Raw genomic sequence first — 16330 nt, forward strand, 5'->3', positions numbered from 1 at the left:
TTTATTAATATAAACATTTACATAATTGTTTATACAGGGCGCCCAAAAAAATTTTTTAATTTAAATTATTTGACAAAAAAAGAAGAATCTATATAATTTATTTAATTTAAAATACATTTTATTGCTGTTAGAAATCAGTAAAAAAATGTTTATATCACAAATAAACATTGTTTTTCGCTTAAATTAAATGTTCAAACTTCCTAAGAAACAGGTGGCTGGCGGGAGCTGGCTTGAACATTGAATTTAATCGAAAAGCAATGTTTATTTTTGAAATAAACATTTTTTCTGTTTCTGGGCAACAGTAAAATGTATTTTGAATTAAATAAACTACATACCTTCTTCTTTTTTGTCAAATAATTTCATTAAAAATTTTTTTGCACGCCCTGTACAAATAATTGTGTAAATGTTTATATGCCTAAATAGTGAATTTAATGACCTTTCAAATGAGCTAGCACTCGACCCCTATTCTCATTTAAAAAAATCATCGATTACGTCATCACCCCCAGATGGATGACGACACTAGTATGATATATATGCCAAAATATCATATGTTGAATGGGTTTATTGACAGATTTTAAAACACAATGTAGGTATACCCCCAAAATATATTTTATTACTATTCCTTTCTTTTATCTGTTTCAATAGTTTATTAATGTTTCTTCACTGCTTATATCAATAATACATAGTCTCAATTTACAATCAATTACTTTCAACTGAATTTTAATCCCTTCCTTTCTTTTCTTTTCTACTCTAATTCTCACCCTTTAATTTATATCTCAATTTCATGTACCTACATTGTTGTCTATCAATTCACATTTATTACTGTTATTACTATATGACTGCTAATATACCCTTTTAGCTACAATTTTTAAGCTTTCCGATTTTTCATTCTTTTTACGACCACTACTCCTCTCATTAAAACATCAAGGAGTATTGACTTTAACAATTTAGGTTACAGCTGCACGTCCACATCTAACATACATATTAGATATCGACCCGTTTTGGTCCAAACGTTGTTAGTCTTACACTAACACATACACTAATAAATAGAAGTCTTTAATAAATATAAATAAAAACAAAAATCTTTTAATAAATAGAAATAAAAATCTTTAAAACCGGTACAGATTTGTTGGTTGTCTTTCACCAACTATCTCTTCACCCTCAAAAATTCCCAAATTCCATAAACTTGTTTACCTTTGCAACATTCTCCGTCTATTCCACCATATCCCGTTAGCATAACTTAAGCAGATATATCATGTTAATGAATACTGAGGTAGTACCTCCTTGTAACCGAATCATTTAGTTACTTGTAACCGTTGACCTGAAGATGCTCTGCATACTTTAGAGAGCGAAACCGGTCGTCGGAAGTTACAATAAATGATTGAGAGTACGTCTGTCTTTTACTTCATTCAAAATATCATAATTTAAAAACAAAAATCGACCTGTTTCGGGATTTTCCCTAATGTCATCGGTTTACGAAATAAAGAATTTATTCCTTTCATTTGCACCATACTGTATATACGAGTAGTTGCAAAATTTACTGAATGCATTAACATTATTTAGTGGTGGCCGCATATCGAAATAACTACTCTGTGATAGACCACATAACGAATTAGTTACTCTGCGGTAGACCGCATATTGGATGGTAGACCGCATATCGAATCGGCACTAATCTATATATTTTTTCGTATTTAAAATATTACTTGCGGGTAAATCCTAATTGTTATTTTAGTCAAGGAAGTCTCTTCGCATCTGCTCGGGAAAATGTTCTAGTCAGGTGTTTTGCATAATCTTACTCCTAAGTTAGTATTAAGTTTTTGCTAAGAAAGGTATTTCTAACAAGGGTGCATTGTATTTTATTATTTATCTTATTATTTTTCCTTAAATTATCCTGTTTATTAAATTTTAATCAAAAAATTACTAAAAATTCAATAATTAAATAGATATTGGCCCTCTACGCACCCGAGATCTACGCTTATGTTACTGGTATACCTAAAATATTACAATCGACCTGCCGATTCGTTTGTTTCTTTATTAATCCGTGACCGGTGTATCCCTACCGAATAGAGAGTACTTGTGTACACCCAGCAATATCCTGATCATAGATAAATAATATAGTATTACCGGATCCTGATATGCAGACGCCAATAGGGCTTTTCATCGATTGTCATTAGTTTCAAACTTCTGTCATGAGTCACATAATATTAATGTATCTACGTCATACGTCTTTGGTTTGTATCATTGGTATATACCAATAACGTACGACGTAGATATATTAATATTATGTGACACATGACAGAAGCTCGAAACAAATGACTGTGAATGAAATGCCCTATTAAATAGGGCTTTTCATCGATTGTCATTTGTTTCGAGCTTCGGTCACGTGTCACATAATATTAATATATCTACGGCATACGTCTTTGGTTTGTATCATTGGCAATATCAATAATATATGACATAGATATATTAATATTAGACAACACATGACAGAAGCTCGAAACAAATGACTGAGTGAAAAGCCCTATATCATGTAAATACAAGTCGTAAAGATGTCTTTCTACGGTTAAAATTTCACAGCCTAAAGACATCATTTATGTAACTTCTTAAGCCGTCACAAAATGACTGCAATAAGAAAATAGAATTTATTAACTCGCCTCGTCCCCAGGCAAAGTAAAGGTGCTAGGCCACTAAGAATGTTTTTTTCAATTTTTTTTATTTTGCGGCTTTAGCGCTTAGCTATTTAACCAGATACATGATGAGAATTAATACTATTATAATACATATTAAAACTAATTCAAATTACTAGTAATTTTATTAATATTCTGAATAATTATGTAACCACTTAATACTAAAATAAAAAAGTGTCCATCTATACTATCCCAACACATTTTCACCTTTGAAATCGTAAATTTCCATTCCCATTAAAAAATAATTTGTACTGTATAAGTATATTTCTTTTGAGTTTCTTTTTTTTTCAAGATACTGCAACATGAGTTTTAAATTATGACACAGTACAATACTTGTTTCAATATTTACATGTAAATAAAATAATCCTAATTACTTGTAAAAGTAGGGTTATAAATTTAAGAATACAGAACTCTCTTTTAAAACCAACGTGGCATTAGACTAATTTTAAAATTCCCGCTAAAAGGAAAAAGGTAAATCTGGCAACAGTGCCGTCGTTTGCTGGACATTTAATCTCTCCCCCTTTGCTTGTGTCTGTATCATGATCTCCAGAAATCACTTATGATAAGGGAGCCCAAGCGAGGATTTTTGCAGTTACTCGAGCGCGTCAGATTATGACACAAGGAGAAAATTTGTACCCTGTAAATGCCATATATTTTATCTTAATACAGGGGAGTTCGTTAAGGGGGGCCCGAAAAAAAATCTATCCTTAGAAAAATTCGAAATCGTCAGATAAGGTAAGTTAATCACATACAAAACACTGTATATTTCAAAAATCTGACGGTTTGAGCGGGGCGTAAGGAAATGGGTGAGCCACAAACTTTCACAAGAAAAATCAACTCTTGAATGGGTTGCATGTGAGAGTTCATTTTAAATGAAGTAAAAGTCAGACTTACTCTCAATCTTTATTATAACTTCCGACGACCGGTTTCGCTCTAAAATCAACTGTTTCGAGAAATAAACGTCAGACCTACGTCATAAACACGACCTCCACGAAGAGGGTTGGGGGTCAATTTAAAATTTTAAATAGGAACTCCGCGATATTTTGCGAAATAAACATCAGATTGAAAAACTGCAAAATACAGGTATTATAAATTTTGACACCAAACACAACCTCTCACGGAGGTGGGTTGGTGGGATACTTTAAAATATTAAATAGGACCCCCAATTTTTTATTGCAGATTTTGATTCCTTGCGTAGAAATAAGTAACTTTTATTCGTGACATTTTTCCTAATTATGCATAGATAGCACTATAATCGGAAAAAACGATTGTTAGAAATGGAAAATTAAATTAAAAAATGGAAAGTCCCCACTTAAATGGAAAACTTTACTTAACTTTTTTTGCTTTTAGAACCTAATTTTCCGAACCCAATAGGCCCCCATAACGCTCGAGTAACTGCAAATTTAGCATACTTTCCTCCCCTATGATTACTTAAAGGCCTAATTCACTATAAATCTATATCCGCCCTAAAAATATAAATCATCATCTGGTACAAAATTGAAAAACAGACAGTCATTATCTACCTGTATATTTTTTATCCATGTAAGTAATTCCTGTTCTTATTACGCCGCTTTCTTCCGAAGGTTCGATCCAAATTCCAATTGCAACTTTGGAAACTGCAGCACGAAATATTTCTGCAGGTTAGCGATCGAACTCATTTCTTAAGTTTTTTACTATGAATCCTGGCATTTTCTTACTGACCATTATTTAGTCTATAGTGGGCGCACTAATATGAGAAATATGAAAAATATTCATATAAAACCATAAAAATTACTGCCTCACAAAAACACAGGAACATTATTGAAGTAATAGAAAGAACAGTATTACATACAGCGGTAGAGGTATAACAATGAAGTCAGCCAGGTCTATGCCGATAATACAGCGATCATACAGTGATAAGCTATTGATTGCAGTCAGGAAGATGTTTCTGAAACAGACGTTTTTGACTTTCCATTCAAGGTAAGGTAATTCAAATTAAAAACTGCCTAAAACATATCGTCAAAAATAATCACATTCAAAGTAAAACAATTTTAATATCGACTTGAAGCACAATAATCATCTTAAGAAGAAAGCCAGTTGTGGCCATTGCGACTATAGGGAACAGAGTGACTTAAAAGAAACAGAAAAGATAATTCATCAAAAACTAGCGAACAAACTAAACCTTCTCCCTGCAAAAAAGACAATGTAGAAAGTAGACTACCCAGTAGTGATGTTGAAAAAGTAACTATTCGTTACAAAGTACTCGTTACTTAGGAATACCGAAAGTAACGATTACTATACGAAAAAGGAAATCGTTACTTTGATTACTCTGATTACTTCGTACCAATCGTATCAGAGCGAGTAACGACTATTGTATCTACTTTGATTACTCTGATTACTTCGTTACTTTGTACTAATCGTATCAGAGCGAGTAACGACTATTGTATCTACAACCTGTACACTTGATTACTTTCTACCAATCGTATCCCAGCGAGTAACGGACGGGACCCGTATTTTACGAGTGTCATCGAATATCGTTATCGGTTTGAAGTGTTTTAAGGGTGTGAGGGTGAGGAAAAGATAGAAGATGAAACAGAGGGAGGTATAATGGTATACGTAAAATATGTAACGTATTTCACTAACAAAGATCAAATGCGAGAACCCTATATTTTTTCTAGATCTATATTTATACCTATACAAAATACCTACGTATTGAGAAATACGATTTTCGAAATGATTACCGGTACTAAAATACAAAAGTAACAGAAGTAATCATAGTAACCAAAGTAACGAATATTGTAAATGTAGAAGTAACGATTTGTAATAAATACTCGACAGTAACAATAATCAACATCACTACTACACAGAGGGAAGGTAAGATCCTTTCTACAGAAGAGTATTATTTCAAATATCATCATAGAGAACATTTAACAGCTGGGTCTTTATAACCATGAGAAAAACGGTAGTTTTCGAGATGACTATATGGCTAAGATATTGGTTGAAGATACTACATCATATCAAATACTACACCTACAACCTAGCACACGATTTTACGAGAGTTCAATATTTTTGACACCATATGTAAATGTCTGGAATGATTGAGTCAGCGAGTCCCCTTAGAGGGAGTAAGCGGGGGATATTTTAAACCCGATTAAAATAATATAAATTGATAAAAGTAAACGCATTTGAATTTCTAAAAAAAATTCCTAAGCATAGCTGCCAAAATTTTAGTCACCAATTTTTAATACATAGTCGAAAGGGTGGAAATCCAACAAAACTAACTGACAATGATACAGAACTGAGTGGTACAGAACTGAGTGGAACAGAAAGGAGTCAGACACTCTCAGTCCCAACAAAAATTAAAACAATTACTTTCCGAAATATACAAACAATCCTCACCATCCAAATTTATTCTACACTACCAGAGGAACAACTAGAAATGACAAAAAATGTGAAAACACTGAAGTGACATAAATAGGTTTATATTCGCTAATATGGCTAATTATCCGCAAACGTACAATCATCAGGACACAGATTGTTTTCAGTTAGACACCTGCATTGCAAATATAAACCAAATCGAGCCCAAAAACATTAAAAAATCAACACACTTCCGAATTACGAGAGAATATTTATATGAACAAAAAAATTTAAAGTACCCTTTCCTTCAGAGATCCAAGGAGAACGTCATGACGGAAGAAATCAAGCGAAGGATAATCCTAGCAAACAAATGCTATTTTGGACTGAGTAAACATAATGAGAAGCAGAAACTTAAGCCAAAAAAACAAAAACAACCATATACAAACCCCTTATATAACCAGTGTTAACATATGGATCAGAGTTATGTACCGTTTCCAATTCCAAGGCAGATGAAAACCTTCTGCTTATATTTCAACGAAGGATCCTGAAAGGAATATTAGGTGGCATCTCTGAAAATGGTGTTTGGAGGAGGAGGTACAACTACGAGGTATACCACAGATATAAACAAAAATTTGGTGGTAAAGACGTAGTATCTCTTATAAGAATAGGAAGACCAAGATGGGCAGGACATCTAGCAAGATCACAGCAGGACAACCCTCCTAGAAAAATCTTTATGTCACAACCTGTGGGAAGTAGAAATAGGGGTAGGCAAAAATTCAGATGGAAGGATGGTGTGGATAAGGATGGGAGAAAAATAAACGCAGCAAACTGGCAACGGTTGGCAATGGATAGGACTGACTGGCTTAATAGACTTGGGAAGGTCGAGGCTCTTTCATAGGGTTGTAGCACCATTGATGATGATGATCCGTCAGAGATATTTCATAAACATAATAACATAATTGAAAGCTCCATATTATAAAATAAATGTAACAATAAAATCTACGTAGAGTAGTTGAGGAAAACACAAAATTAAAATATCAATGAATATTGTTAAAAAATGGGAAATTTTCAGCGAATGACCTCAGAATCTGAGATATAGAAGCAGTAACAAATTATCAATGGGTGAAGGATGTGTAAGTACATTAATTTGCTGTCAAATATAAACACTAACAGGTAGTATAGACTATTTAATGAATCCCATTCGAAGGTAACAAGAATAAATCCCGGCAATAAAACAAAGAAGAATTAAACATTTGAAAATAAATATCTTGTAACTTGGAAGATATCATTTTTGGGCAATTGCCGAAAACTACATTCAATTGAATAAACTAAAACAAAATATATAGGTCTGAATCCCGCGTATGAAAAAAAAAGTTGATTAATAGCAAGCTGAAAATTTGTTAATAGCTTAAGGGTGTCTAGTCGGACAAACTTTGATATATGGGAACACTGTAACCGGGGAAGTTTTAATTGTGAAACAGGTTAAAAATTTGGAACGGCCAGACCACGAAAACGTCACATGTATTTTGTCCGACAGAACTTCCAATTGCTTTGTAACCCTTTCATTAAACTCTCGTGCAAAAATCAGACCGCTATTTATCACCTGTCATAATTCCTGTCATTTGACATGTTCTACATGTTCCACTCATCATAATGCCCATTTGGTGATAAATAGCAGCCTGATTTTTGCATGAGAGTTCAATGAAAGGGTAACAAATCACTTGGAAGTTCTGTCGGACAAAATACATGTGACGTTTTCGTGGTCTGACCGTTCCAAATGTTTAACCTGTTCTACAGTTAAAACTTCCCCTGTTCCAGTGTTCCCGTATATCAAAGTTTGTCCGACTAGACACCCTTAAGCTATTAACAAACTTTCAGCTTGCTATTAATCAACTTTTTTTTCATACGCGGGTTACAGACCTAATAACAGACAATATAATACATTTTTTTGACAGACAACAACTTTTGCTTAATTTTTTAAAGTTATATAGAAAATGCACTGAAAAACAAAGCAAGCTCTTTCTATGAATAAAAAGAATCTAAACAATACTGGTTTGAGCTACTTATTGTTATATGCATTGTTCCCAAAACCGAAAAGATAGGATAGGGGAAATTTTAATATACAACCAGTATCTTCAAAGAAACACTATATTTAGGTATAAAGCAAACGTTAAATTGGGGTCAAAGAAATGTACTTTGAACCTACATGCCACCAAAATATAACATCTATATTGTTTATACATGAATCCATCGGAGAAAAATGAGCGTTTTCACATAAAAACGTCTTAATTTACCTGACACGTCATTCCAGCGACAGCCTTAGCTTGTGTCTGTCTCATGATCTCCAGAAATCACTCATTTAAAGGCCTAATTCACAAATCTAAATCGGATACTACATTAAAAAACCGACAGTTATATTTAAGAAGAAGAAGAAATATTTAACCCTGTATGTTTGTGATCCATGTTAGTAATTGTTGTTTTTATTACTCCATCTTCTTCCGAAGGTTTTGATCCAAATTCCAATTGCAGTTTTGGAAATTGTAGCACGAAATATTTCTGCAGATAAGCGATAGAACTTATTTCTTAAGTTTTTTAACTATGATTTCTAGTTTTTTCATACCGACCACTAAATTTTAGTCTACATTGTACGCTCTAATATGAGAAATAAAAAAAGATAATAATAGTAAACTTAAAAAATGACTGCCTCACAAATATACAGAAAAATCGTTGACGTAACAGAAATAACAATATTACAGCTCTAGAGGTATGACAATGAAATCAACCAGGACTACGCCGACAATACAGCGTTAAACTATTGATTGAAATCAGGAAGATGTTTCTGAAACATACGTTTTTGACTTTCCGTTTAAGATCACACACCACAGTGTTAACTACCACAATGGAAAAGACATACGAAAATTCTACCAACAGATAAATAGCTGCAGAAAAGACTTCAAACCCAGAATAATAGCCTGTAAAGATAGGGACGGCTCTATAATTAGTAACAAGGAACAGATACTAAACAGATGAGCGCAATATTTTTAAGAACTGCTTAATGGCAATTATGAAGATGGCGAGATGGAGGATCCCATGCTTCAAATTAATGAAGATGATTGGCAGCCACTCCCCACCGAAGAAGAAATTAGAGAAGCCATCTTAACACTTAAAAATAACAAAGCCCCCGGTTCGGATAATGTCCCTGCTGAACTCTTCAAAAACGGCGGCAACACCCTCTTGAAACACATGCATAAACTGATAACTGCAATTTGGCAACAGAAAGAAACACCCACAGACTGGAACTTGGGTGTACTGTGTCCTCTACACAAAAAGGGAGACATGATGGTGTGTGATAATTATAGAAGCATCACTCTACTCAATATGGCATATAAAGTGTTGTCCAACGTATTGTACAAAAGATTTCTCCCCTATGCTGAAGAAATAGTAGGAGGATATCAGTGCGGTTTCCGTCCTAATAAATCAACAACGGAGGCAGATCCTTGAAAATACCCTAGAGTTCGGCTTAGACACCCACCACATATTCGTGGATTTTAAAGCCGCATACGACTCAGTTAATAGAGGTAAACTTCTACTTGCTATGGTAGAATTTAAAATATCGCTTCATCTTGTCCAACTAACTGAACTTACGCTCACAGGAGCAGAGAGCGTGGTAAAGTTCCAGAACGATTTCTCAAGACCCTTCCATTGCAAAAATGGACTAAAACAGGGTGATGGACTATCGTGTCTCTTATTTAACCTGGCATTAGAAAAAATAATTTGAGAGTCCCAAATTAATACGAATGGTACTATCTTTAACACATCAGTACAAATTGTCGGATACGCAGATGACATAGACATCATAGGTAGATCTAAAGAATCTCTGACTGAAGCATTTCGGTCGTTAAGAGCATCTGCACAGAGAATGGGGCTAAATATAAATGTTCAAAAGACCAAATATATATGTTGCACTAGGTCAAGCAACCCGACACCTACAAGAATAATAATTGACGACCTAGAACTAGAAGGTGTCGACACCTTCATATACTTAGGCTCGCTGCTCACTAAATATAACAATGTCAGTGAAGAAATTATCGCCAATAAGTGTTACTATGGCTTTTTAAGAAGACAGATGGCCTCAAAAATGACTAGAAAAATTAAATCGACTGTCTACAAACACTAATAACACCAGTGCTAACATATGGCTCAGAAACTTGGTCACTTACTCAAAATGACCAAGAACTGCTCAAACGTTTTGAGCGAAAAATTTTAAGACGAATATATGGTGGCATAAAAGAACAAGGTTTGTGGAGCAGGCGTTACAACTTTGAGTTGTATAGAAATTTTGGAGAACCTGACGTTGTACAATTCATTAAGGTATCACGCCTTAGATGGATAGATCATGTAAATAGGCGAAAGGAAGATGCCATAGTCAGAAAAGTTTTTGATCGAAGAGGGCCGATAGGACAACGAGCAAGAGGAAGACCGAGACTTAGATACCAAGAAAACATAGAAACTGATTGAAAATCTATTGGAATTAGAGCATGGAGAAGAGTTGCCAGAGACAGGGGCGAATGGAGGATTGTTCTGAAGAAGGCTTTGGCTCATAAAGAGCTGTAACGCCACTGATGATGATGAAGATGTTCAAGGTTACATAATTGAAATTAAAAATTGTCTAAATTTTAGACTCTAAAATAAATATACCATCAGAAAACATCCTATGCAAAATTACAACGTCAATATCGATATGAAGCACAAGTGCCATCTTAACAAAAGCTCTAAAGCATTTGTTATAACTGGCTATAAGGAACAGCGTAACTTAATAAAAAATATAAAATATCAAACGCTACTTTAGGGCTACCATGCAAGAAAGACAATGGAAAAAGTAAAGTACCCAAAAGGTAGCTATTATCCTTCCGACAACTAGTGTTATTTGAGATTTTCATCTGGGTGTTAATAAACATCTTTAAAACCATGCAAAAAAGCAGTACTTACTGCTCAAGACGCCTAGATACCTCGCAAATGCATTGACATCAAGTTTTGAGACCAAGTGTCTAATACTAATATGAGTGAATTATTCCCTTAGAGAGAGTTAGCGAAGAAATTCCTAAACCTGACTAAAATAATATGATTTAATGAAAGTACATACACTCCTGACCAAAAAAAATGGGATACCTTAAAGATGGGTCATTTTTGATGTCTCGAATCTCCTAAACCTGTTGTCCGATTTTAGTAATTTTTTTAATATATATAGCCTTATTCTCTAAGAATATGGATGTAGTAATAGTGTTGCTGAAAATGTAAATGTCATTGTATACCTGGTGTAACAATAATACTGTGTTTTTCCTGAAAGTTCGTAACACCCTGTGGAATATTCTAGCAATTAAAAAATATTGAAATGAAAACTCGATTGTAGCTTTAGCCTTTCTTAACATTCTGCTTTTTGACTCATTCACTTATGTTGGATAATAAAAAAGTTAGGTACTTTGACAACTAGCCATGTTCATCATCAATACAGAGTCTTTCTAAATAAGTGCGACAAACTTTAAGGGTTAATTCTGCATGAAAAAATAATGACAGTTTGCTTTATAAACATATGTCCGCAAATACTTCGTTTCCGAGATACGGGATGTTGAATTTTTTTTACAAACTGACGATTTATTTGTTGCTTTAAAACCGGTTGAGATAAGCTAATGAAATTTGGTTGGTTTTAAGAGATAGTTAATTCATATTTTTTGACATACAACTAAAAATTTTATATTTGCCATTGGCGTACATACAGGTAATATGACCGGGTAATATGACCCGTATGCACTCCAATTGTAAATATAAAGTAAATAATTGTGCCTGAAAAAATGCGCAATGACTGCCTCTTAAAAACCACAAAATTTCATTTGCAGATCTCAACCGATTTTAAAGCAATAAATAAATCGTCAGTGTGTAAGAAAAAATTCAACACCCGGTATCTCGGAAATGAAGCATTGGCAGACATATGTTTATAAATCAAACGGTCATTATGTTTTTATGCAGAATTACCCCTTAAAGTTTGTCGCACTTATTTAGAAACGCCCTATATTGATAAGGAACATGGCTACTTGTCAAAGTACCTAACTTTTTCATTGTCCAACATAAGTTAATGAGTCATAAAGCAAAATGTTAAGAGATGCTAGGGCTACAACTGAGTTTTAATTTCAATATTTTTTAAATGCAAGAATATTCCACAGGGTGTTACGAACTTTCAGGAAAAAACACAGTATTATTGTTACACCTGGTATACAATGACATTTACCTGTTCAGCAACACTATTACTACATCCATATTCTTAGAGAATAAGGCTATAAGATATTAAAAAAATCACTAAAATCAGACAACAGGTTTAGGAGATCCGAGACATCAAAAATTACCCATTTTTAAGGTGTCCCGGTTTTTTTGGCGAGGAGTGTAGATAGTAGATCCATTTGAATTTCTAAAAAACTTTTCCAGGTATAGCTGTTAGAATTTTACTTACCAGTATTTTAATTAATCTCAGAACAAAACTAACTGAAAATATTCAGTTCAATATTAGTCACTCTCAGTCCACACAAAATGCAAACAATTCATTTCCGAAATTGACAAATGGTCCTCATCATCCAAATAGATCCGACACTAACAGAAGAACAACTCGAAATGACATAAAATGTAAAAACACTGAAGTGACATAATTAGGTTTATATTCGCTAATATGGCTAATTATCCACAAACGTAGAATTGTCAAGAGACAGATTGTTGTCAGTTAAATCAAGTTAACATCTACAAGGCAAATAGAAACCAAATCGAATCCACAAACATAAAAAAGCAGTACACTTCCAAATTACGAGAGATTATTTATATTAACAAAAAAATTAATTGACCCTACATTTCACAGATATTTTATAAAGATAATATTACATAATTGAAAGCTCCATATAGCAGGAATGTAAGAATAAAATATATGTGGAGTAGTTGAAGAAAAAACGAAATTAAAATATCAATGAATATTGTTAAAAAATGGGAAATTGTCAGCGAATGATTTCATAATCTGAGATATAATAGTTATTTATGATATAAGTGTTAAAAGTACACGTTTAAGGCACGCATGTGAAAGTTTGCAGAATGAGCGAAAGCGAGTTCTGCAATTCACATGAGTGCCTTAAAAATGTACTTTTTAACACGCATATCATACAATATTTTTTCTACAAACGTAATTACAGGACAATATCTACAAAAACGTTTACTTGAACTTGACTGACATTCCATTTTTATATTTTTTTGACATTACATCAAAATTGTCTATACAGTCAATACGAACTGCAGTGCCTTAAAAATATTAAAGCACTAGTGCCTTAAAGTAGCATTTTTAACGCTCGTATGGAGTGCTAAAAATTGCATTTTTAACACGGTTGTGTTAAATTACTAAATAATGAATAGTAAATACATAAATTACTTTAAAATTAAAACACTAACAGGTAGTACAGAATATTTAAAGAATCTCATTTGAAAGTACAATGGCAATAAAACAAAGAAGAATCAAATGTAATCAAATCTGAACCATATTTTCTTTTCTTTTAAGAATCATAACATTTAAAAATAAATAATATCTTGTAACTTGGAAGATATAATTTTAATGAGATTACAGGAAAACTATATTTGAATTGAATAAACTGAAACAACATATAACCCGAATAACCGGATTCGAATTCGGGTATTCAATTAATGATAATAACTGACACTATACATTGTTTTGACAGACAACTATTGCTTATATGCACTTATACTTCACAAGTTATATACATAGAAAATGCACTCAAACTTAAAAAAAGTTCTCTCTATGAATAAAAAGAATCTAAACAATACTGGTTTGAGCTACTTATTGTAACATGCACCACTCTTCCCAAATCTGAAAGGCTGGGTTACAGGAAATTTTAATATTAAAACAATATAGCAAGAATCTTCAAAGAAACACTATATTTATAAACCAAACGTTAAATTGAGGTCAAAGAAATGTACTTTGAACCTACACGCCACCAAACTATAACATCCATATTGTTTACACATGAATCCATCGGAGGAAAATGAGCATTTTCACATAAAAACATCTTAATTTACCTGACATGTCATTCCAGCGACAGCCTTTGCTTGTGTCTGTCTCATGATCTCCAGAAAACACTCACTTAAAGGCCTAATTCACTATAAATCTACATCCGCCCTAACAATATAAGTAATCATCGGGTACTATGTCTTTATACGGCCTTACGCTCACATGTAGTTCGGCATTTGCCTTCTAAATACACATGAGTGTAGTAAGATTGAGTTTCATGGTCCTGTGAATTAAAATGATCAAAGAGATTAGTGAATAATTGGGACAATTTTTTTTCTCCAAGGGAAAATGTGCGTTTTGAATCTTACGGACGTCATGTCGTGATTAGAGAGTTTCTTTTTGTCATTTGTGGAATCTAATAAGGTGGGTAAACACTACATAGTAAAAATTTTGATAAGTTTTTATAAATGCTGCATGAACTAAAGTATAAGAGTACATTTTGTGAAAAAAAGTGTTCGGTGAAAGTCTCTTTGTTTATAGTTTTGGTTTTTGTTACTTAATTCCTACATTTAATATGATATGGGAAACATTAAGAATCAAATAGCTATTTGTTGTTATTAAAGTAACTTTATAATGTCCCTAAGTTTTATATAAATTTTATTCATCGTTTGTAATTATACATAATTTTCTTCGTTTTTGTCTCGAGTTTTTTGTTTTCAAATTCCTCATGTACAGAATAGTTATTTCTTAGTCCAGGAAAATAACTTTTTTCTCAGGACATCCCAATATCCTGGTATTTGACGAATTATCCCGACAATTTATACCTATAATAAGCAAACTTATTCGATTTTTGCCGAAATTTCAGGCTTGTTTTTAACTACTTATAACCAATTTAGTGCTAAAATGCAATTTTTTCGAATTTTATCTTACCACAAAAACAAAATATTTATACTTAAACGTAGTAATTTTATCTTCTAGCAAAACAGAAAAAACTTCAAGATTACGTAGGTATTGGAATGCTTTTCAAGTTATTTTGTTGTTTCAAAAACAGCAAAATAATGCAAACTCGTTACTTGTTTATAACTTTTGTAAAAATTAACTTGCGCTTTTGTGTAGTTTCTATTAAGACAATGACTTTAGAGTGCTTAAGAAACTCTCAAAATTTCAGCATGATCCATCAATTAGTTGGAAAGTTATTTCATCTGTTATCCCAGACGTCAGTTTTTTATTAACATAGGACATAAAATAATAATGATATGGTAATTCTACGGTACCATATTATGAATGCTGAAAACTTTTTCTTTTATTATGCACAAATGAAAGTTAGATAAAAAATGTTTGTATAACCAAAAATCGTTTTGCAGATTCACTGTTATTTGTAACGTCTAAACAATTAGTTTAAACAAACACCTAAGTTATTCAAGGACAAGTAGGTGAAAGGTAGGGGTGGGATTAAACCTAAACAGCATTGTATGTAAGTGTAAAAAATGAGGCTGAAATGAAGATTTTTCAGACCATGTTCAGGAGAAACTAAAAATTCATGTGTTCAAACTGTCAATGAACTTCAAAATGCTAAGTTTCTATATCTTCATTTCTAGTTGATGCATTTTGACCTTTTTTGAAATCCTGTTTACTTTTTTCGTACATTATAAGTATGCAATGTTTTATTAATTACATTAATAAAAAACAATGAAATTTATTTAAATGATTTAAAAAATACATTTTATTCCAAAAAATTAATTTCTTGATTGTAGTTTAATACAATATATTTTCTACTGTATAATAAAATTTTAAATCTTTAAAATTAAACTAATTGCCTTTCTTAATTATCATAAATAAATTAGAATTATATTAATAAAAAAAACAATGAAATTTATTTAAATGATTTAATAAATACAGTTTATTCCAGAAAATTCATTTCCTGAGTGTAGTTTAATACAATATATTTTCTACTATATAATAAAATTTTAAATCTTTAAAATGAAACTAATTGCTTTCCTTAATTATCATAAATAAATTAGCTGTAAATTGAAAGAAATCCTACTTTTTATCTATTTATCCCATAATAACTTTTTACTTCTTTATGTGTGTAAAAATTATGTGCGTCTTTTATTCAAATACCTAAGCTATTGAAATGTCATGACCCCCTAAAATTTTGCTTATTTCCCTGTAGTATTTGCTTTATATGATAATAGAAATCAGGAAAGTCTTTTAAAGCTATTAATCCTGGATCCCGCGTACCATATAAAAGATTATT

General features: G+C 32.4%; 1 protein-coding gene across 1 annotated transcript in view; it reads right to left on the minus strand.

The window, feature by feature from the left end:
- The window catches only part of LOC114331904 (proton-coupled folate transporter), a 299851-nt gene extending 287179 nt beyond the window's left edge, over positions 1-12672 (minus strand). Inside the window, exon 1 of the mRNA XM_050656582.1 lies at positions 12526-12672. The gene's annotated coding sequence lies outside the window, so the exon portion shown is untranslated. The remainder of the gene's footprint in view (positions 1-12525) is intronic.
- Positions 12673-16330: the final 3658 nt, after the last annotated feature.

Source organism: Diabrotica virgifera, chromosome 7, assembly GCF_917563875.1.
Source record: "Diabrotica virgifera virgifera chromosome 7, PGI_DIABVI_V3a".
Taxonomy (NCBI): Eukaryota; Metazoa; Arthropoda; class Insecta; order Coleoptera; family Chrysomelidae; genus Diabrotica; species Diabrotica virgifera.